The sequence below is a fragment of the Dipodomys spectabilis genome, unplaced genomic scaffold (assembly GCF_019054845.1).
Source record: "Dipodomys spectabilis isolate Male_0828 unplaced genomic scaffold, ASM1905484v1 ptg000264l, whole genome shotgun sequence".
In the NCBI taxonomy this organism is placed as follows: Eukaryota; Metazoa; Chordata; class Mammalia; order Rodentia; family Heteromyidae; genus Dipodomys; species Dipodomys spectabilis.
Window position 1 is genome coordinate 3849108 of NW_024870941.1, and position 23635 is coordinate 3872742.

Sequence of the window (23635 nt, forward strand, 5' to 3'; positions counted from 1 at the left end):
AATGAGAGAGATGACTATTGTAAGAATCAAAAGAAATATGGATAGAGACATTTGTAGATTGTCAAGTGTTGAAAAATGTGCTGTGGTAGTTGTCATCATTATAAGAACTAGATGATACACATTACAATGTATATCTTGGTGGCAGTCATGGTAAAATATTATCAAAATGACTGGAGAGAAGTGTAGAGGCTCTTCCGATGAGTCATGAAATCAACTAAGTGGGGAAGACCACAGTGGTAATTGAATTCTCTACCTCAAGCCACAGCTCCATGATGAATAGCAGCACATTGTGCCATGACCATCTTGCTAACTTGGAGCCTAAAGAAAGTAGGGGATTCTTGAGGCTGATCCTGATGACTTGCAGGTGAAGAACAAGAGCCCCAAAGAAATGGGACAGTTTGCTCAGGTTATAAAGCTAGACAAAGCCAAAGTGCAACTGATTGAAATGCCGACGGCTGCATTCTTCCAATGAAATACTGCATTGCTTCCCCTGGGTTCAGTCACTGGGGATGGATGTGATCCAGCTCACCACATTTTCCCTGGTGCTCATGTCTCAAACCAGTCTTTGAATATATGCTTCAGGGGATTTGATTTTTTTTTTTAAAAAAAACTTATTGTTATGTTTCCCATTCAAAAGTGGAGATCTAAAATCCCATTCATTGCTTTTCTTTGCTTTTTATGTTGGGATCCTGTTACAGATTCCCTTTGAAACACAGTTCTGCTACTGAAAAATGCTAAAAGTTATCCATCTAGAAGAAAAAGAAAATGTTGAGGGAGGTCAGGATAAAATTCACATAGATGTGTTTGCATGTATACATGGAACAGGACAAGGAGAAGAGCAAATTCCATCATCCAATATTCTCTAAGAAGTTCATGTGTAACAGCATTGTCTGCTGTCCCTCTTGTTCTGTGTCCACCAGGAAGTACGTCTGCTGTGGTGCTAACAATCTCCCTGGAGACAAAGATTAGTCTCTATTTTGCATAGGATGATTTTTGGAAGAACTATGTCAGGAAATTCCTTTATTTCTATAAATATTTCCAGTTAGAGGGGCTCCAGCATTTTCTTTTGTTTAAGAAAGGTTTAGAACAGCACTTTTAAAACTTACCTTATCCTATGACCTACAAAAAACATATATTTTATAGCCGGAGGCTGAGATTTGAGGATGGCAGTTCAAAGCCAGCCTGGGCAGGAAAGCCCATGAGACTCTTATCAACAATTAATCACAGAAAAAAGCTGGAAGTGGTTCTATAGCTTAGGTGGTACAGTGTTGGCCTTGAGCAAAGGGATTTTAAGGACAGTGTCCAAGCCCAGAGAGTTCAAGGCTTGAGACCAGCAAAAATAAATAAATAAATAAATAACATTATGTTGCAATATACACAAACACACAGATATACAAAGCATAAGAAAATATGGCACACAATAATATTTACCCTTACAGAGTGTAATTCTTTCCTTTCCTCTCCTTTCCTTTCTACCATTTCTCTTCCTTCTCATTTTATTATATGTTAAGTAATCTAGAAATTACTCATCAAGCTGACCTAACACCTGCTAATACAATATTTTGACCTAGAGGATACTTAGAGATATTGTATTTATATCCCATATGGCCATAGTCTGTGCAAATTAATGGAGGGGACAAGTGAAGATCATGGAGGAGCTCTTCAACCCCCAGTGGCTTTCCCACCACTTCTTACAAGTGTCCCAGGGCAGTAGAATCAGATGAAGTAGGGACCCCCACCTTTGTTTAAAGGGGAGCTAGGTATTATCAGGGGAAATGTGGCTTGAAGAAATTGAGCAAGGTTTGTGTCATGCTAGGGATAGGCAAGGGCCAAGCATATAAGCTCTAGGGCTGGTGTGTGTGGGAGGGGACTTGAAAAATCTGTGGGAACTGGGCTGTCACAATCAAGAACAGCCTTTAGGAGGTGATGTGTAGGGAGGAAGGTGAGAAGTAACACAGCAGCCAGGAAGACAGCTCCCAGATAGGCTCTGTCAATTTTCAAGGTACTTTCTCACTTTCTCTGCCTCTTTTGTGGCAGTCATCTGAAGATGTTAAGAATGTCCAAGATAGGTCAAACTGGCATGCTGATTATTTCAAGCTAAAATCACCCAAGGAGCTCTATCTGCAGAAGGGTCCACTTTGCCTGTCAATTTCTCCCTCAAGAGAACTTCCAGGATTCCTTCCTGAAGGATTTTTGCCCCTGTACCATCACAAGAATCCCACCGTCATCTCCAGAGGATGGGACCAGGGCTGCAACGAACCAGAATAATCAAATTCTGTGGGTCATCCTTATCTTCCAGTAGCTATATATTCCACCATATGTCTCCTCATGATTCCCTAGTTCACTCCCCAGCCCAGAGATCTCTTTGTCTTTCCATTTCTTCACAGGTTTACTCACCACTCTTGGGCTAAAGTATATAAGAACATATTGCTCTGGCTATTTCTTCAGACTTCACTCTTTGTTCAGAAGCCCATGAATCATATTTGCTTTATTTCTCTTATTAATCTTCCTTGTATTAATTTGCTTTCTAGACCAAGGGGCCCATTTAAGAACTAGGGGAGCAAGAGATGTGTCCATGTTCCCCAAACCTCCTCTTCTACCAGTTGAGTATGTCCTTAGAGTTGATCTAAGACATCTATCTATCTATCTATCTATCTATCTATCTATCTATCTAGAGAAATAAGTTATATATGTATACATATATATATATATATATATATAATTAACCCCCACAACAACTCTAGTATGTAGGATTTATTATTGCCATCTTCACTTTATAACAAGGAAATAAAAGCCTGAAGTAAATGACCCACTGTTGCCAATGCAGACTTGATCTCTATGAGTCTGGATCTATACCCAGTCCATACTGCTCTCTGTCGTATCTCCCAGAGAAGGTATATGCTCAGTGTGTTCCTGATACAGTTCAAGAAAGGGCAGAGCCAGTGGGGAGGGACATAGACTCTCCTGGTGAACATTGTCATGGAGCATAAAGTGTAAAGCAAGGAATGGTAAGTCTCTGACTGCAGAGACAGAAGACAAGCCTGATGCTGGAAAGTCACTGAACCCCTGCTGGCTACCTGCCACTTTATTCGATGAGGCAGAAGATCCTGAAACTCTAGCCCACAAGTATAGGAGCAAATACACTTGGAAAATACTGAAGTTAGAAATTTAAATAGAACTTTGCCTATTAGACAACCTAGGGGTGAGGGTGGGCGGGGGCAGATCCGGTGGCATCCCAGACCACTACTTCTCAGGATGTTTGTGCCCTGAGTATCTCCCTCTGGGCTTCAGCAGCTAGACACAGAGAGGGAAGTAGGTCTCCAGGCAATGGGAAATTACCACTAGGCTAAATTTGTCCTTGTTAATGATCTTTAGAAAGATCATTCTACTTGTCTTAGGAGGACTTCAATCCAGGTGAGCCTGGGTATAAAGCAAGACCCCACCTCGAACCTAACCAGGGCAAAAAGGGGCTCAAATAGAAAAGCACTGTTCTAGCAAACATCACACGTTGAATTCAAACCCTCTACAGCCCACAAGAAGAAAAACAATGATGTTCAGAGGCCTGTTTAAGAAGCAAATATACCAGTTCTGAGTACCTGCAGTAAGAATCAAGGATAAGATGGATGGACTTTTCTAACTGACTGGAAGTGACATGAGGAGGACAGAACTAGGAAGGTGACTTCCAGGTTTCTAAGCTTTTCCCACCTGCGTTAAGGGAGAGAGAGGGAGGACAGATCTTGGGAGCAAGCAGGGTGGGGGCTGTATGGGCTGAGGAGAAAATCAGGCAGTAGATACAGATGTTGGGCCCATCAGCATGCACCAACGAGGGAGAGAGTTAAATAAAACAACGGCAAGGACAGGATCTTGTGAACCTTTGAGTGAGCAGAGAAAGGTAACTAGAGAGTGAAGCTGACAAGGGAAGCCCAGAGATGCAAAAGCTAAGGGAATAGAGGCTTCAAAACAGGAACTGCTGGCCAGGCACCGGTGGCTCACACCTGTAATCCTAGCTACTCAGGAGGCTGAGATCCGAGGATTGTGGTTCAAAGCCAGCCTGGGCAGGAAAGTCCGTGAGACTCTTATCTCCAACTAACCACCAGAAAACTGGAAGTGGCACTGTGGCTCAAGCCTTGAGCTGAAGAGCTGAGGGACAGCGCCCAAACCCAGAGTTCAAGCCCCACAACTGACAACACAAAAAACAAAAAAACAGGAACTACTAAACCAAAAGCCCTTTAAGGGTTCACTGTACTGTGCACATCTTATTGGGAAATTTGAGGATGTGAAAATATATATACTTAAGTAAAATCGAGCTGGGAGGACAAGATCATGACTAAAGTTTTGACACCACTACAGATTTTTTATTTAATACTTTTCCAATGAGATAGCAGTAGCATCATATAAAATAATGTTTATGTTTTGTTCCTAGCACAAGTGTTAACTATGACTTGTTGAGCCTTTTGTCTTCCATAAACAGTGCCAAGTCATCTTATAGGGAAAATGTAATTTTGCAATTGATACACACACACACACACACACACACACACACACACACACACACACACACACACACACACAAGTGTGTGTATGGAGTAACTTTAGTGATGAGGTTCAGTCAACTAGAAGAGCCAGAAGACTGCACACTGAGCCTGGATCCCCAGCCAGTATGCTGTGTACAAAGCACATACTGTCATAACATCTAGGAACAAATTCTTTTGTCTCTAAGAACTCTGTAGGACGTCCCTCCCTCTGAGTCTTGTCTTAGTGAGATGCTTATGTATTCTGCTCACTCTTCAGAGAAAACACATACAACAAACCAAACTAATTCTCGGCTTTCTGACTAATTACTCAGCACCTTTTGAGCTACACATTCCTGGTTCTCTATCGGCTTGCTAAAACGTCCCCAGAAATTGTCTTGAAATTTGTATAAATTCAATTGAAATGCTTAGGCAAATAAAAGATAATCTCTAGATGCTACAATTATGGAAGAGACACCCTTGTAGGTGGGGAAGAATGGCAACATGTTCCAATTTTCCAATGTCGTTGTTAGTACATGGTATGGGGAAGAAAAAGGCAGTCACAGCAACGGAAGGGGAAGATCGTGACACCAGGGATGCATCATTTTCCTAGAAACCCATACACATGGACGACGGTCCCTAGCCAATGTGAACATTGTCAGAAAGAAAGGCAGCACAGATGTTTCTAGCTGACTTGCAGGTGTTCCTCTGAACTCTCTCTGGAATAAGAGGTGAAGGGAGCAGATCCTTTGACATGTTTTAGAAAGAGGGGAATGATTGTGTCCCTTTCCGATGTCTGTCAGCTTGGGAGAGCTATGAATCACAGCAAGATGGCATTTTATATTTAGTAATCTATTTCCTGTTCAAATGAAGGTGACAAATCTTGCACAGAACAGCTCTCCATGACTTCCATCAACTCCTGAAGATGTTTGGTGAGAAAGTTTGACGAATTGCTATCGACAGGGCTATGAAGGTGCACACGATTTATCTCAGCTATTAATAAGATAAGCAGTCTTCATCTGCTTCAGAACGTAATTATTATTTCTTCCTTCTGTGTACTTCTCACAACAAGAGAAGAGATAGGTTTCAGATGACACAGAGCCTTCACAAACCATATCGAAAGGAATGCTTCTAGATGTTTACCGCTTACAGAACTCTTGAGCTGGACCCTAGATATAAGACAATAGTAATACACGTGAACATGGACAAGCAGCAGTACAATAAAACAATATTATAGCTCATATATTCAGAATTCATTAATATTAAAATTTATATCACAGGAATTACAGAAGACTGGAGATAGGTCAAGTATTTAGGAGGTCCCTGGTCCCCCTATTTTCATCTCCTATGGCTGGGAGTTTGGATTAATTTACACTTTTCAGTTCCTCTGGCTGGCGGTGTTAAATATAAGTTCTGTATTTAATGAGTGAGCTCCCTTTTTCCAATTGATATTCACTCACAACCCCTATCAGGCACTAGGGTAGGTTGCTGAATCCAGACCAATCCCTGGCTCCAAAGGTGCTCCTAGGCCCCTGGGGAGTTTATACAATTCCATTTTGACTCCATGTAGATTGAAGAAGGGTATGGGGGTCCCCTCACCATGCAAAAATAAAATTCAGTGCTTTTGTGTGTTTGTGGATTTCAGAGATGGGCAAACTGCTAGCACAGGATTAGAGCAAGGCCCTGGGATGCGCTGCTTCCCGGGCCCTCGGTGTGCTCAGCTGTGACAGGGGCTGGGATGGCATGTGCTGTCTCAGCAGTAAGGGGAGGGCTGAATGAGAGAGGCCCTGCTTTGAGACAGCTCTTACAGTCTTCTTCCTTAAAACCCTCTGTATTCGGAGTTGTCTCTAGCTCAGTTCTCTTCCCGACACCATTCCCCACTAAATCCCACTCCAGCTTCCGTACAGCTCCCCCTCCCCCTCCTCTTCTCCATTCGCATGTTCTTTTACACGCTCTTCTGGGCTCTCTAGCTGGCATCTCTCCCCTTTCCTCCCGTCTGTCATTCTGGGATTTTCTTTTTTCCTTTTTCCTTCTGACCAGCTATCCAAACTTCCTTGTAACCCATTTGGCCATGTACAAGTCGTTAATCTGCAGAGTCCTCCCCAACCCCTCCTCCGCCAGCTGTAGGAAACTGTAGAAAAGCTGTGAATGGAGAAGGTTCTCTTCTAAGACCGGACGTGAAGGAGAAAGCAAGTGGCCTGAGCTACAGAGAGGAACAGCCCTGGGGGCAAAGCAAATCTTGGAGAGAAAGCAAAATTCATAAGAAATGGTGACACCTCACCCCAGGCCTGGGCTCGAGTTTCCTCTTGACTTTCTGCCCAGATATTTGCTTATTTTTCAAGTCATTCAACTTAGTAACTCACCACAGTGTCAAGAACAGTTAACACTAAGATTTGGGTGATTTAACTTCCTTCTTAACAGATGTATGTATTCCATCTTTCCAATACTGAATACGTGGATTTTTAGAACATAAAGCCAGGAAAAACTATTCAGAAAAAGAAGCCATTTCTGTTCGTGGCTTTCCACAGAGGTTTTCAAGGGAGGAAGGGTGAGGCCCTCCACTCTGATCTCACAGAGAACTACATCCTTGTTGAGTTCGGAACAATTCCAGGCCCCCCCCAAAAAAAAATAGTCACCAAGAAATTCCCTGGAACTAGATAGAAATAACCAAAGACAATAGATCCCTTTGGAATGAAAATCTGGAATTAATCTATTTATCTTGCAATCAATCTATTTATTTTAGAAAAGACAGACCAGGAAGAAAGTCCTCATGGAGTCCCTGAGACGTTCTGAGAAAGAGCTTGCCCTAAAAGAAGGAGTGGCAAGGCATGCATGTGGTTCTAGATTGGAGGGGAACAGACGGGAGTCTGTAGGGGTCCCTCCCTGGGCTGCCTTGCTGCCCTGCCCCTCTGAGACGCTCACTGGAAACACAAACAATGGAGCCTTAGAATCTGGGGGCAGAACGGGGGCTTGTACACAGGCTGCAGACACAGTGGCGGCACTTGAACTGCCAGCTTGTCAAGGGACAGTGTCCTCAGTACGTGGGCAGATTTCAGCAATAGGATCCCGGGTATGGAGATTCCAAACCCCATCTGGAAAGGCCAGGTGGATGAACCCACAGAAGGAAAGGGTGGAAGTCCTTAGTGGGCTCCATTACTCTCCAGTGACAGAAAGCTCTGGGTTATCTCAGTTGAACCTCCTCCTAGAAGAACTATTTATAATAATGTATTTATTCTTTCCGATTCCTGAGAAAAACTAATGTTCCCCCTGAGTATGGCCATGGCTTCCAGTTCCGGCCTTCTTTGGAGAGCAAAATCTAGGCTCTAGCTCAGAGGAACTGGAAGGCAGCAGACGGGACAATATATTCTTCCTCTTTGTCTTTTACTGGACTGTGACAGAGGGGATGGTCTCCTGCTCAAGCCAGTCCAGATTGGTGTTGTTTAGAGAGAATTTTCCTTGCCTCATGGCAGTTGCCCTAGATTACTGAGAACCAGGTTTATGACGCTGTGAATTTGGAAACGTTCAGCTCCTTAACTCCAGAAAGCTGGCAAAACAATGGGAAGTGCATCTGGGAATAAGCTCGGAGCCAAGCAGGAGTTGGGAAATCAGGGAAGCTGGATTCATAAACCTCTTGATGTATCCTGCCTGTGTATTTGAACTTACAGCCAAGAGGCAGGCCCTGGGGAGAGTTGAGCTCTGCCTTGGCGTTGAGCTGCTCCCACACGGCCTCCCCAGAGCTGTGGGGTGCTGGAGCCCTGGATTCAAGAGTGTGACCACATTCGTGGACTGTGATCATAAAGTTCTTAATTTGGCTACAAGACAGTGGTGTATCTAGCAGCTGAATTAGGGAGAGCTGCATGGCACAAGAAGTTCAGTCCTGGAAGAGGCAGGCAGCTGGTTGCACAACTCCCAGCCACAAGGACAACAGGAAGCAGGTCAAGTAATCACCACCAGCCCAGAGGAGAGCCCTTCTCAGGGCCTGTTGCAAACTAGTCAGAGAAGAGAGTGGTCAACAGGCAGCCTCTCAGAGAGTAAGATAGGTGGACCAGATGACCAAGAAACTTCCTGACTTGTCCACAAGACCATATAGACAGGAACCATTTCCTGGGCCTCTTCATGCAAAGGAGGATATAGCCCCATACTTACTCTTTGCTTGTTTCTTCTCCTCTGTTGTGTAGTGAATGTGTCAAGATGAGCTAAAATGGTCATGTACAAAATATACCTGCTGAGAACTGAGAGTTCAGCCTGGATATATTTGCATGGTGCTGGGCATAGTAACGGAGCACATGTTTGCATTTTCTTTCTTACTGTGGAGAGGAAATTAGTACAATTTCATTTATTTGGGATAGTTCCTTTTTAAAGAAGGAAGTATTTCTGGACATTGTGGACAGGACTTAAGCATAGCACAGCACAGAGGTGAAGTAGAGTGGCAAGAGTACTTCTGCTTTCCTTCCATTTGTGTTTTTTCTGTGGTTTTTGTTTTATTGTTTTATTTATTTATTTTGCCTGGCCTGGTTTGTATCCTTAAACTTGAGATCCTCCCACCTCAGCCTCCTGAGTAGCTGGGAGATGGTTGCATTTTGATGGGAGCTTCCTAGGGCCTAGAAAGTCCAAGGTGGTTCCAAGAGAGTGAAGGGGGAAAACTACAAGGGTCGTTAGGACCCAAACCATTGTCACTTCTAGCATGTTGATAGTGTCCAACATCCCAGCCAACAAAAATCCATCTTTATGAATTGGAGTTAGGCAATTTGGAAAGCTGAACCTGTGATGTAAATCATACCATAATTTTTGTCTTACAGATATGAGCACCAAGGCTCAGAGAGGCTAAATGCATGGTCCAGGTCACACGTCCATCTGGTGTTAAAGTCAAGCTTTGCCTTCTTCCTAAACCAGGCCCTTGCTGGTTGAGGATACCCCTTTATAAAGGAATCTCATCAGGGGTTATTTTAGAAGGTTCTATGGATCAAGAGTTCTTCCCAGTAGGACACTGAGACATAGCGAAATCAAATATTCTCTTGGTTCCTCCCTGTTGTGTTCTTACTACTGAACACAGATTAAAATAATTCCAAGCATAGATGTAAGGAGGAGAAGAGATAGCCGGAGGAGTGGCCCACGGCTTCTTGGTGAGCTCACACAGATCTTTCTCTTGACTCTGGTGGAAATATGAAGGTATTGGTTTTATATTTGAGGGTTTTGTTTACAGTCAAGTAAATCACAGTTCCTAATGAATCCTTCCATTTGGGCAGATCAGAAGGGACTCCCTTGGAAACTTGGACTAATTGACTGAACTTGTGCCAAGAGCGCCTTCCTCCCCTTGCCGTGCTTGGGGCTCTGCTTTAACAACTCGTGGAGAAAGCTCAAGAGTTGGAAAGATTGGATTAGAAGTCAGTCGGCACACAACTGGGAAGTGGCATAACCGGGGGTGAATTTCCTCTGTCCAAGTGTAAAGGCCATGTTCTTTCAGCTGAGGAACATTAACAGCTGGCAATGTGGCGGTGAGACTAATATTAATTACAACATTGAGAAGGAATTGCAGTGATTTAAAGTTACGGAAAAATGTCAAGCGTTCTCCTTCCCCCCTTTTCTGCTAGGCACCTGACATTTTCCCTTCAAAGTACAACAGGATTTTATAGCTTTGGATAATGACACTTTTTTTGTCCAATGTGGCTGAAAATGTTTTTTTCTTTGTCCTTTTGGTTGTCTTGCTATTTTCTTTACTGATCCATTGTTATTTCCGGAAACTTTTTTTTAAGCAGGACAAATTCTCTTGATGCGTAACATTTATTTAACTTGGAAGTGGAGTTAGGCAATTTGGAAAGCTGAAACTAAGTTGTAAATCCTGAAATATCAGATGATAGGAACTTTGGGCCAGTAACATCAGAGGCCTCCTTTCCCTATAGGCAGGACATGGGAAGTGACCCGGAAGTGACTTACTGGGTGTCACCAGAGGACCTCCAGTAGCAGTCTGTCTTATGAAACCTTTCTAAAGTCTCTCTCACCACTGAACACAGGCTGTGATATTATCAGTGCATTGCCTTCTAACCTCTGCCCCCAAAATATCAAGACATTAGCACCAATGGAATCCCCCAGTGGTTCTTGAGACCATTGCCTCCTGGCCTTCTCCGTTCTACAGAAGGGAGCCTCATCCTCATCTTCTCAGGCTGTGGGTTAGCTGTGCTGGTGTGTGAACTTCCTGTTAAATAATCTCATGGTGTCCTACTTTCTTCTCTGAGGCACAAGACTGTGAACCTCTCTGAATGGGCTTCATTCATCCCCACATGTGTTATGTTTTCCATTGTGTGGACATTGGATTTATGGATCCATTTCCTGTGACGAATGCACGGATGGCTACCGCTTTGGGGCCTATCATAGGTCAGGTCTCTTAGAGCCTAAGGCAGAAGTTTTTATGTGATTCACTAAAGAGAAGCTTGGAAGTAATGGATGAGGAGGTAATAAAATAGGATAGGGAAAACGCTAGGGTAGAGTCTAAGGATGGATGTGGGTTCAAGGAAAGTCTAGGCCCAGCCTAGTTCTGAAACATAAATTGCACCTCAAAATCTTTCTGACTTTGAGGTAGGAGATTGAGACTTTGAAATTTGGCTATAGAAAATCTTGGCTCAAGGCCACTAAAGATCATGGATGAGAGGGTAACTCCCTGACATCGTTGGGAAGGGCAATCTACTGTCATAGAGCAAGTGCATACATTACTTGGAATGCTTCGTGGAATATGGATCTCTTCTCATTTTATTTATTTAATCCTTTACACGATTGACATCTCTTTGTGCGTATTTATGCATTTATTTTGTATTTAGTACTATTTATTTGTTTTGTTGCTCACATTATTTCAGATTCACTCAGTTGCTCTTGCTATTGGGTCACTGACACTTTAATGTGACCCCTTGTCCATTTCTCTAGGGTGGGGGGGGGTCACAATTCTTCTACCTATGGCCTTTCATTGCTGGATTCACAGACACATACCGCTGTGCCCAGCTCACTTTTTGTTGAAATGACACCTTGCAAACTTTTGCTCAGGCTGGTCTCAAATCACAATTATCCCAATCTCTACCTCTGGAGTAAGGGGTTATAGGTTTGAATCATTATATCTGGCACAATCTTACCTTTTTATTTGTTTCAGTTACCTCTTTACTTTCTGAAACTAGATTGGCTTTAGGTTTGTTTTGTGTACCATGTTCTTGCCTATAGGCCAAACTGTGTGTGTGTGTGTGTGTGTGTGTGTGTGTGTGTGTGTGTGTGTGTTTGTGTATTGGGGCTTGAACAGAGAGCCTGACATTGTCCCTTGTCCCTTAGCTTTTTCACTCAAGGCTGGCACACTACCCCTTGAGTCACACCTCCACATCCAGTTTTTTGGTGGTTAATTGGAGTTATGAGTCTCCCAGACTTCCCTGCTTTGAACTTTGATTATCAGAGCCCAGCCACCTAAGTAGTTAGGATTACAGATGTGAGCCACCAGTCTAATCATAATTTTTTTAGTTTTAGTTTTTTAGTTTTAGTTGCTGGGGACTGCAAGATCTGCATTCTATGTATGCTTGATGCTACTAAATTCAATGCACTATTGTGTTTGGGCTTCTTAGAGGTCATAAGCACACCCTGAAATGACATTGAAGTGTGTGGGGGGGTACTAAAACCATGTATGCCCACCTTATTTGCAGGTTAATTACAAAGCACAGTAAAAAAATAGTAAATGAAATAAAAGAAAAGTGTACATTTCTGCATGTACATTACCCAGCCCAGTTAGAGAAGCACTGTCACTCTGTTGTAAGAGTGTTTGAATTAATAGGTGATCTGCTGAGGGCTTCCCCTGACCACAATCTGATGAAAAACTCGCTTCCCAGAGAGCAAGTGATACCCCAAAGCAAGCTAAAAGTTAATGTGGTTCATTTAAATGATAAATGGAAAATTTTAGACTTGTTTAAAGGTAGCTGGTCTTCAGAAGAATTTGGGTGACATTAAGGGAAGCATGAATCAAGCATCTGCTGAAGGGTTTTGAACTCTGTCCTGAGCTTGCACAATTTCCCTAAATGGAAACATGGTTTCAAGGAGATGTACTTGAAACCATATACCCACTGATACCAAGGATCTAGTATACACATTTCTACACAAATATCTAGGATTATTTTTATGCCTATCCAGCAGTAGCTATAATTACAATAAGCACTCAGTCACCCTGATGTCTTCAACTCTAATCCAACACCACAGGGTTTATCCTAGACTTCCTGCTTAACAAAATCTCTAACTTCAACAGCAAAAGATAGGATTTTCACAATCTCCCATCTATACACAGATTGCTTAATGCTTGCATACACTCACTCAGGGTTTCAGAATTGTTAATTTATCCTCTCATGAAAAATGACTTTACCGGCTAGACTACAGTGCTTGTACATAGTTTCTTTAATCGGTCTTTGGTTGAAGTTTCCATGACTTCCTAAAGTTGCTTAGATCAGCACCTCTTTTTCTCCATATCCTTCAGAAAGGTCATAATGTGCTTTACAAGTATATTTAGATTCATTTGCCAGGGTGTGTTCTATCTTGAGATCTCCTTCCCTCTAACTTAAAAAAAAATCTGCACACATTAAGATTTATTCCTGGTTCTTTAAGTTCTATGGGTTTTTGATAAATGGATAGTGTGAAGTATCTACCTCCAAGTAATGACACAAAATGGTTTCACTGTTCTAAAAATATCTCCTGTGCTATAGCCAAGCGCTGGTAGTTCACACCTGTAATCACAGCTACTCAGGAAGCTGAGATCTGAGGTTTGCAGTTTGAAGCCAACCTGGGCATAGAAGTCCACAGATTCTTATCTCCAAGTAACCAGCAAAATGTTAGACTGATTTGCATTTTCTTTATGGCCAGGGATGTGGAGCATTTCTTTAAGTCTATTGGCCATTTTTACTTCTTCTGAGAAATCTTTAAATCATTAGCCCATTTGTTAATTGGGTTGTAATTTCCTTCAGGGTATAATTTTTGAGACTTTATTTTTTTTGAGCTCTAGTATTATTCTGGATTTTAAGCCCTTGTCTGATGTATATTTTGTAAAAAAAAAAAATCTCCCATTTTGTGGGCTTTCTATTTAGCTTGTTAGCTATGGCCTTTGCCATGTAAAAACTTTGAGTTTGATGCAAAATAAAAGATAATGCAAATCAAAACAACACTGAGATTCCACTTCACTTCAGTTAGAATGGCCATCATCAAGAAAACAAACAACAAATTCTGGCAAGGATGAGGCCCCACTGTTAGTGGGAATGTAAGCTTGTTCAACCACTCTGGAAAGCAGTATGAAAGTTCTTCTAAAAACTAAAAATAGAACTGTCCTATGATCCAGCAATCCCATTTCTGGGAATTTATCCAATAGAATACAAAAATGGTTATACTAAGGCCTCCAGCACAACCATGTCTGTTGATACACTATTCACTTTAGCCATGATATGGAATTAGAGTAGATGTCCTCAGTAGACAAATGGATGAAGAAAATGTGGTATGTATACACAATGGATTTTTACTCATGCATTAGAAAGAATGATATTGAACCATATAGAAGGAAATGGAAAGACTTGGAAAAATTCCATTGCCGAAAGCTGGTGGCTCGCTTATAATCCTAGCTACTCAGGAAGCTGAGATCTAAGGATCAAGGTTTGAAGCCAGCCAGGATAAAAAGTCCCCATGAGACTCTAATGTCTAATTAACCATTAGAAAATTGGAAGTGGCAATGTGGCTCAAAGAGGTAGAGTGCTAGCCTTGAGCAAAAAAAACTCAGGGATAGTGCCTAGGCCTTGAGTTCAAGCCCCATAACCACCACAATCAACAAAATTATACTAAGCAATGTAAGTCAGACCCAGAGAAACAAAGGTTACATGGTTTTCTTAATTTGTGGTAGCTAGAATGCTTCTATAAATCTGTAAGTAAACACACGGGGTAGTATGCAAGTAGTTCCAAATAAAGTAAATGAAGTATTAAAAGATTCTATAGAGATTTCAAATAGTATAGTCTTACAGAAAGACTAGATCAAAGGATTGGGAATGTGGCTCAGTGGTAGAGTGCTTTTCTAGCATTCATGAAGCCCTGGGTTTGATTCCTCAGTACCACATAAACAGAAAAAGCCAGAAGTGGCGCTGTGGCTCAAGTGATAGGGTGCTAGCTTTGAGCAAAAGAAGCTCAGAGACAATGTGCAGGCCCTGTGTTCAATCCCCAGGACTGGCAAAAAAAAAAAAAGACTAAGTCAAAGCTCAACAAAACAGCATCAGAAAATGGGTAAATGCAAGAGGATAGTGCGGTCAAGGGGAGAGGGGTAGATGAATGAAGGGGGAAAGGCCAGAGAATGCAGACAAGAATTCATTGTCTACACCATGGAAGGAAGAAAAGTAAGGGAAAGAGTAGGTTGAGGAGGGTGAGAATTTTTTTTTTAATTTAATTTAATTTTATTTTTTGTGAACATACTGTACAGAGGGGTTACAATTACATGGGCAGGATAATGCATACATTTCTTATCAAGCATTGCAGCTTCCTCCTTTGTTTACCCTTCACATCCCTTCCCAGCCTCCCCCCCCACCCCCCACCCAGTCCTTCCCCCATACCCCCCACCACACCAACGTTGTAAAGCTCATTTTTGACATGACAACTTGAACCTCTCATTGTTGCAACAGGTCCACCTGTATCCTTTAACGACTTGTTTTTCCCCATATCCTCCACAAGTTATATTGACATCAAATATAGTGAAAGCAGGGGTTATACTATGGGGGAGGGACATACAAAGCAACAAAGAGATAATCTTATAAATGCGTTAGAAACAAATGCATGAAAGAAAAAATATTAAAACACATATCTAAGGGTTCATTTTCCTAACATCACATTATCTGACCTTTTCCGCTTGACTCATACATATACTAGATATTGCAAATAAGGGAAACCATGGGACCTATGTTTCTTTGGGCCTGGCTTACTTCACTTAATATAATTTTTTCCAAGTTTTTCCATTTCCTAACAAATGGGACAATGTCATTCTTTCTGATGGAGGCATAGAATTCCATTGTGTATATATACCACATTTTCTTGATCCATTCATCTACTGAGGGGCATCTGGGTTGGTTCCATATCTTAGCTATGGTAAATAATGCTGCAATAAACATGGTTGTGCTGGTAGCTTTAGTGTGGTCTTGTTTGTAAACATTTGGGTAAATGCCCAAAAGTGGGATTGCTGGGTCATAGGGGAGCTCTATGTGAAGTCTTTTGAGGAACCTCCATACTGCTTTCCAAAGTGGTTGAACAAGTTTACATTCCCACCAACAATGAAGTAAGGTTCCCTTCTGTCCACATCCCCTCCAGCATCTGTTGTTGTTAGAGTTCTTGATTTTTGCCATTCTAACTGGAGTGAGGTGGTATCTCAATGTTGTTTTGATTTGCATTTCTTTTATGGCTAGGGATGTTGAGCATTTCTTCATGTGTCTATTGGCCATCCTTCTTTCTTCTTCAGAGAAGTTTCTCTTTAAGTCTTTATCCCACTTATTTATTGGGCAGTTGTTTCTTTGAGGATTTGTTGTTGGGTGGTTTAATATTTTGAGTTCCAAGTATATTTTAGATATGAGACCCTTGTCTGTTGTATGGCTAGTGAAGATCTTCTCCCAATCCGTGGGCTTTCTATTGATCTTGCTAGCTATGTCCTTTGCCATGCAGAAGCTCTGCAACTTCATGCAATCCCATTTGTATTAAAGACCCCGAATAGCCAAAACGCTCCTCAATGGAAAGAACACTGCTGGAGGAATATCAATACCAAATTTTAAACTCTACTATAAAGCCATAGTAATCAAAACAGCTTGGTATTGGCATAAGAACAGACCTCAGTACCAATGGAATAGAATTGAAAACCCAGAAATGAACCTACAGACCTATAGCCATCTAATCTTCGATAAGGGAGCTAAAACAATAGAATGGAAGAAAGATAGTCTTTTCAGTAAATGGTGCTGGCAAAATTGGTTAACTACTTGTAGAAAACCAAAGCTAGATCCTTATATATCACCCTGCATCAGAATCAACTCCAAATGGATCAAAGACCTCGGAGTCAAAGCAGACACTCTGAAAACATTACAGGATGAAATAGGAGAAACCCTAGGTCTCCTTGGCTCAGGCTGAAATTTTCTGAATAGAGACCTGGAAACACTACAAATCAAAGAAAGGAGGAGGGTGAGAATGTTGAAGGGGGTTGCACTGATCAAGATGCATTGTATTCATAATCTGCTCTGTACAACTACTTAAAGATAAGAATGTTTTTTGAATATGCTAGAGCGGAGCAGTGTCTCTAGAAACAGAGTACCAGCAGTGAGTGAAAAAGTCAAGTGAAAGCACAAGAGTTCAAAGTCCCAGTACCAGTGTGCATGGTCATACACACGCACACGGGCACACACACACACACACACATCTGTGCTTCACTTAACAACGTTTTATTTTGTTTTTGTTTTTTTGTTTCTTAGTGCACTGTTTTCCGTGATTTCTTTTTTTCTTTCATTATTTTTTCCTTTTATCCCCTGTTTTCACTGTCTTGTATATAAGTTTGTCTGATTTGGGGAAAGGAAGGGGAATCACAGAAATGGTGAGACAAAGGACAAAGGGTGAATCAATGCAACCGCGATTCTCACAAGACACTATGTTGGAAATGAACTTTACAACTTTTGGGGGAGGGGAGAGAAAATGAGAGAAAATGGGGGAGGGTGTAACACCTTTCGACAAGAATTCTACTCATTAGTTATGTAACTGTAACCCTCTGACATCACCTTTACAATAAACTATTAAAAATTAAATTAAATTAAAAAATAATTTATTTCCCATCTTTAAAGTCTTTTCTTTTCATAATATTATATAAATGGAACCAGAAAGGGTACAATTTTATCAAGCTGGCTCCTTCACTTACCAAAATGCACTTAGAATTTGTCAACATTGTTACCTAGATTGACAGTCCATTCCCTTTGATACTGTAAAGCTTCTGGCAATGTGTGTGTACCATAGGGTGCCATCCCCATCACCTGCTAGAGAACTATTGGGTTGTTTTCAATTTAAAGGATTATGAATAAACCCTCTATGAATATTTATATGCTTCCTTTTGTGTGTACATAAGTTATCAGGTTTATTGGGTAAATACCCAGAAGTGTAATTCATGAGGCACACGGTAAGATTATGCTGGCTTTATATGATTATGCTAGCTTTATAAGTCTTCCAAAGTGGGGTGCCATTTTGAATTCCCACAGAAATGCTTGAGATGTCTTGTGGCATCACATCTTGGAATTTGTGTGTTTTTTTTTTTTTGTAATTTTAGTTATTCTAATAGGAATCTAAATTTAAAATCAAATCACTACCTTCAAATCAGTCACTTCTCATTCTATGGAACAAAGAGAAATACCTGCTTATAAAACCAAATAGGTACATTTTACTTGTATGAGGTCTTAATCATGAAGTACCTCATCTATGTACCTGTTCAAGTACTACAACAGTTTGTTTTAGAGCATTATAACATCTCACTCACTCCTATACTGCTCTCATAAGAGCTGTTTCATACTGCTTTCATATCAGGGGTCTCCCCTATGGACAAGAGAAATAACCTGTTCTAAAATCCAAACCATACAATTTAATTTGATGAAGTCTTAAACATATACTTATTTCAAATACTAGAACTAATTTATACATGTATCTTTTTGCTCCATAAGGGTACTATCTTGCTTTCATAAGAGCAACGAAGGGATATCACTCCTTGCTTGGATTTGTTTTTCTGTAATTATTAATGTTGGGCCTCTACTGCTTATTCATTATCTGTACATCTTCTTTAGTGAGGTATCTGCTGAGATGTTTTACTTGCTTTACATCGGGTTGTTTCCTTTCTTAGTGCTGAAGGTTAAGCCCTCTTTGCATATTCTGCATATATTTCCTTTATCTGATAGCTGATATTTAATATTTTATCCAAGCATATAATTTCTTTTTTTCATTTCTCAAGTATCTTTCACTTGAGTAAATTCAGACCTACCAATTTCTTTTTCTTAAAAAAGTTAAGATTCAATTTTGCAATTATTTTTGGTTCTCTCTCTATCTCTACACACACACATACACACACACACACACACACACACACACACACACATCACCAGACCCAAGGTCATGCAGATTTTCTCCATGACTTGTAGAAACGTTATTGCTTTGCATTTAGGTCTAGAATCCATTTTGAGTTAATTGGAGACTTTATTTTTAAGCTCGTCCATTTAGATCTAAAAACCTCATGGAATTGATTTTTATGTAGGGGACAATGTAGGGGTCAGAATTCCTTGTCTCTATAGGAATTTTAGCAGATTCAGCACTACTTACTGAAAAGACTGTCTGTTATTCACTGTTCTGCAGTTTCTCCTTTATCATAAACCAAGTGTCCTCATTTGACTGTCTCTATTCCTGAACTCTACTCTGGCCCAATGGTGCATTTGTTTGCCCTGGTACCACTGCTTACTCTCTATAAGAAGCATTTACAGCCAGGAGTGATGGCTCACACGGGTAGTCTCGGTACTCAGGAAAGTCAAGTAGAATCCAGTCTGCTTTACATATGAGACTCTGTCTCTCAAAACAGAACAACAATAACAAAGGCATTTATAGTGGGGTAGTATAAATTCTCCAGCTTTCTTCTTAAAGATTCTCTTGGTATTGTTCAGCTTTTTGAATTCCATATGAATTTGAAAATCAGATTTTCCATTAAAGAATTCTAATTCCTTTCAGGATATCATCGAGTGTGTAGATGAATTGTAGATAACACAATGTTAAGTCTTTAAAAGTGTAATGAATGGGTTATATCTCTCTATGTAACCTGTTGCTGGTCCAGAGTACTTATGCTCACCTGGGAGATATGCCACATACACAAGGTGCTCATTTCTAGGAGATGCTGCCTCCATGCCAACTCCTTGGCTTTACATTTGTCTAAGACCTTGTGTTTGCTTTGGGGCAATGAATCATATTGGAGTCATTCTGCTGCCCTGTTAGCAAAATGAGTCCCTTCCCATAGCTTATTCCACTCCTTCCCTGCTCCACAGCTTAGCATGCCCTTTTCCTAGGCAACATCAGGCCCATGTAGTAAAGGCAGTAAATAATCAACTTCCATCCCCCTTTACCTTGGGATTGGACTTCTCTGGGGAAGCTACCACCATAGAAGGCAACAAGAGCCCCTTAGAGTGACCTTTAGCTCTGGACAGATGCAGGGGCCCTTATCTACTATTTGGATAGCAGCCATAAATCATAGCCCACCATGATGAAGCCCCTGACCCACAGGTCCACACCAGGATCTCTGCCTCCTGGCCCCTTCTAACCCCTCCTAAACTCCTAGGTTATATAGGTCACCCCAGACAATAGCCGGTGCTTCTTCTTATTCCTCCTTTGTGAGTCTTGCCAGCTCCCTTTCCCAGCAATAAACCTTTCTTTGTTCTCTGTACCTGGATGTCTACGTGGTTCTGTGGCAAGGTCTAAGTAATCTAATTGAGCTAACATGCTGTATCTCACCATGGTGGCAACTGGTATAAAGTACCAAGGCTGAGTGTGAAGCATTTCATAAGTCCTCAGCTTGGGGAAGCATCAGAGTTAGGCAAAAATAAAATCAGTACTCAGGAAGGAGGACAAAAGGACCTCAAGTTCTAAGCCAGCCTGAGGCTACTTAGAATGAATGGCTGTCTCAAAAAAGGAAAGGAAAACAAAACAATCACCCCCTCCCCCCCATAAAAAACCCTCTTTCCCCAGGGGAAGTATGGAAGGACTACCTGAACCTGAATGATCTCTTTTCCTGTAATTGCAAGCTTAAAATTTCTGCTATCAAGCAACATGCAGTGAAAGGACCTGGGTATTTAGAATCAGAACTGGGTCCAAGCCCTGACTCCAGGAGTGCAATCTCACACAAGATGCTTGTCCTCTTTTAGCATCATCTAAAACCCCTTTGTTTGGGGAACTGGGACTTTGAGGAAGAGTAAGAATCCTCACAGGATTTAGTGTTCTGATCACTAAATCAAAAACAACGGATGAAAATGCCAGCTAAGGGTTCAACATGCTGTGGATACTCTCTGGCTTATTGTTTTAGGAGAAAGCAGTTGGTTTTCTTTGGACCTGGTCCAATATGGATTTGATTCCTGATACTGCTGTTTATTTGCTATTTGCTATATAACCTTGGGCAGGGTGTGTAACTTCCCCAAGCCTTAATTTCCATAAAAAGAGACTATCTGCCCCAGAGTGCCCAATGAGGCTTGGAAGAGAGGGGAGGAGAGGAGAGTTTTGAATGTCTGGTGGCCTCCCCAGTACCAGTAGGTGTTCAATGAACTCTGTATAATTGGCATGTCCATTTCCAGTTCATTAGAGCTGCTCAGGGGTTTTCAGAGAAACTTGAACCCCTAAAGCAAAGCACAATATTCTCAAAGCACAGAGCTAATCAGCAATTTGTCAGGAAGTTCATGACATAAGGAGGCATACATAATTTCTCACATGTTCTCCAGGGTAGCACAAGTTTGAGATGATTCTTGGAAAGTCTGCTGCCCTGAGTTTCTAGCAGGAGACTGGACCAGAAGAGAGCAATGACTTCTCTTTGTGGATGAAATCCCATCTCTTTGCACTTGTCCCTATTAACTGGGGAGTTCAGGAGTAACAGAACACTTAAAAGGAAAAGAGAGATGGAGGCGATTTCCACATCTCTCATTTTGAGTTTGACTTAAAAATCTCTACTTACTTCTCACCTAAGTCTTTCACTTCAAAGTGAAATGGGGGCGTTGTACTGGCAAGAAATGTGCACGGTGCTACCTGCTTCCACCCCAGCCCAGAGCATGCGTGATGAATGTGTGCACATCTTTCCCAGTGAGCCCAGATGGACTCTGGAATCTTGCTCTGGCTGGCCACTCTGAGTCGATCCATCTTAGTTCTGGAGGGGAGCCATGCTTACACCAGTGACAATGGTCGTTAGGGCTGAGTGCTTGCTGTGTTCAGTGCTGTGTCTCTCATCATGGTGTTAGCTCCTGGGTACTATTACTACCTCTGTTTGACAGATAGGAGTACAGTATGACTGTGCAATTCTGGAGAAAAGAGTTTAAGTAGGAGCTCCTCTCTTTCCTTTTCCTGTCTTGATGATTAGAAGAGAAAGGAGGCATTTGTGGTCACACTGCTATTGTCTGACCAACTTCTAAAAAGATGGCTCTGTTCCCTGCCCTCTTTTATATGGCTATACACATTTGTCTGCTACAAAGGAGGAATGTTGGAACCAATTTGTCAGGGTGACACCAGTATGGGAAAACAGATTTGGAACCATGTGTAGAGGCCCAGTGGGTATAAATGTCTTGTCTGGCTCTATTAACTTGCTCTTAGTTTCTGAGTCATACCTGGACCTCACCAAGGCCCCATTGTGCCTACTCTGCTTGGAGAAGGGGTAGTGAGAGCCCCAGAATACCTTCTTGTATGCCCTGTAAGCTGTATTATCCAATCCTGCAGAAGGAGGGAAACTGGACGTCTGCCTGACCACTGACAAAATTGACCCTGATCCCTGTTGATCATGGATACTGGTGCATCTTTAATTGCTCCGTCTAGAGGGAAGACTGACTGGGGCATCAATATATTAGCCAACTTTTGGTTGGTGTGACAAAATGCCTGAGAAAATAATGTATGGGAAGGAAGGCTTTTCTTTGGCTCATGGTTCCAGAGCTTTTAGTCTACCATGGCTGAGTGATCATGGGAGAGCAGAGACGTTTCCATCATGGTGGCCAGGAAGTAGGAAGAGAGCACGCTTGTGCCAGGGTGCTTCCTTCTCCTCCTCCTTCTACTTATATTCGACTTGGGTTCCCAGCCAACTGGGTGGTACAGACCACAGTCAAATGCCCCCTCAGTGAGGTTGAGTGATTTTCTCAGATTATTAATGGTAGAACTAGGTTTCAACGTTGGATTTTCATTCTAAAACACACACGTGTGCCAGACTCTCAACGAGGATCTCAAAGGTGAGCGTTTCCTTGTCTCAGTTAAACCTTACTGCAAAGAAGCTTGCAGACTTACCCAGGTGTGCTGCACTAATCTCCTAGTCACTTCTCATCCAATCAAGGCAATAATAAAGATTAATCATCCCAGTCAGTCATCAGTGCCTGGCTCTAAGGCTCCCTTAAAGTGCCTACTTTCTGTATCAGTAGCGGGTCAGCATTTTCCCTGGGAACCAGTTGTAAGCTTGGGTAATTTCAGTTCTATTTCTTCCTCTCTCAGCCCATCTTTTCCTTCTCCTTTCATCTCACCTGGTCACTGGTATTTGCTTCGGAGGAAGGAAATTCTACTAGCTCAACACAAGCTCTCTCAAGTTGACTGACAGTTTTCTATATGGTGAAGAATGTAACGAATGTAACCAAGATACCTCTCCCTACCTTAATGCAAGTATATGGTTGTCAGGCATCTGGAAATAGTAAGAGCTGGAGTTTGGGGACCTTTGATACAATGCTATTAATGTATTTAATATGCTGTATTCACAAAGCCTAGCTGCTTGGCAATGTTAATGCATGCCTGGGCACAGGTCATTCTCTTTATGATCAATAGTATTTTGTTTTATCTGCACTATTGTATGAGGTAGCTATTATTTTATGTATGGGAACCAGGCTCAATGAGGTAAGATGATTCCCTTTGATTGTAAAGTCATACAGCTGGATTTTAAAGTTGAGATTTTAATTCTAAAATACATGAATGAACAAAACAAGACTCTTCCAGCCTCTCAAAGAAGATCCAGGGTCCAGAGAGTTAAGCGTTGCTGGGACCAAGGGCTTCTGACTTCAAGTTAGAGAACAGTAAGATCAAATTTGTTAGTCTATGTTTGTTTAACATGTTGACATTGACACTTGGTTTCCTGCCTCTCAGGGCCAATGAGGAAATGGCTCTGTGTGAGCTTAAATATGAAAGGATGCTGTTGGCAGGAGTGTTGTTGCTTCTGTCTCTATTCTGGCCTTTCCAATAATGTTAACATACCTTGACTTCGCTTTTTCCATTTCTGGCTGAACCTCAGACTGATGTCATCTGAACAGCATCTTAAACAGACCACTGTGAGAGCAGGCAAAAGTAAGATGCAAAAGCCCCTGTGCTTCTCTGGGAATGGGACCAAG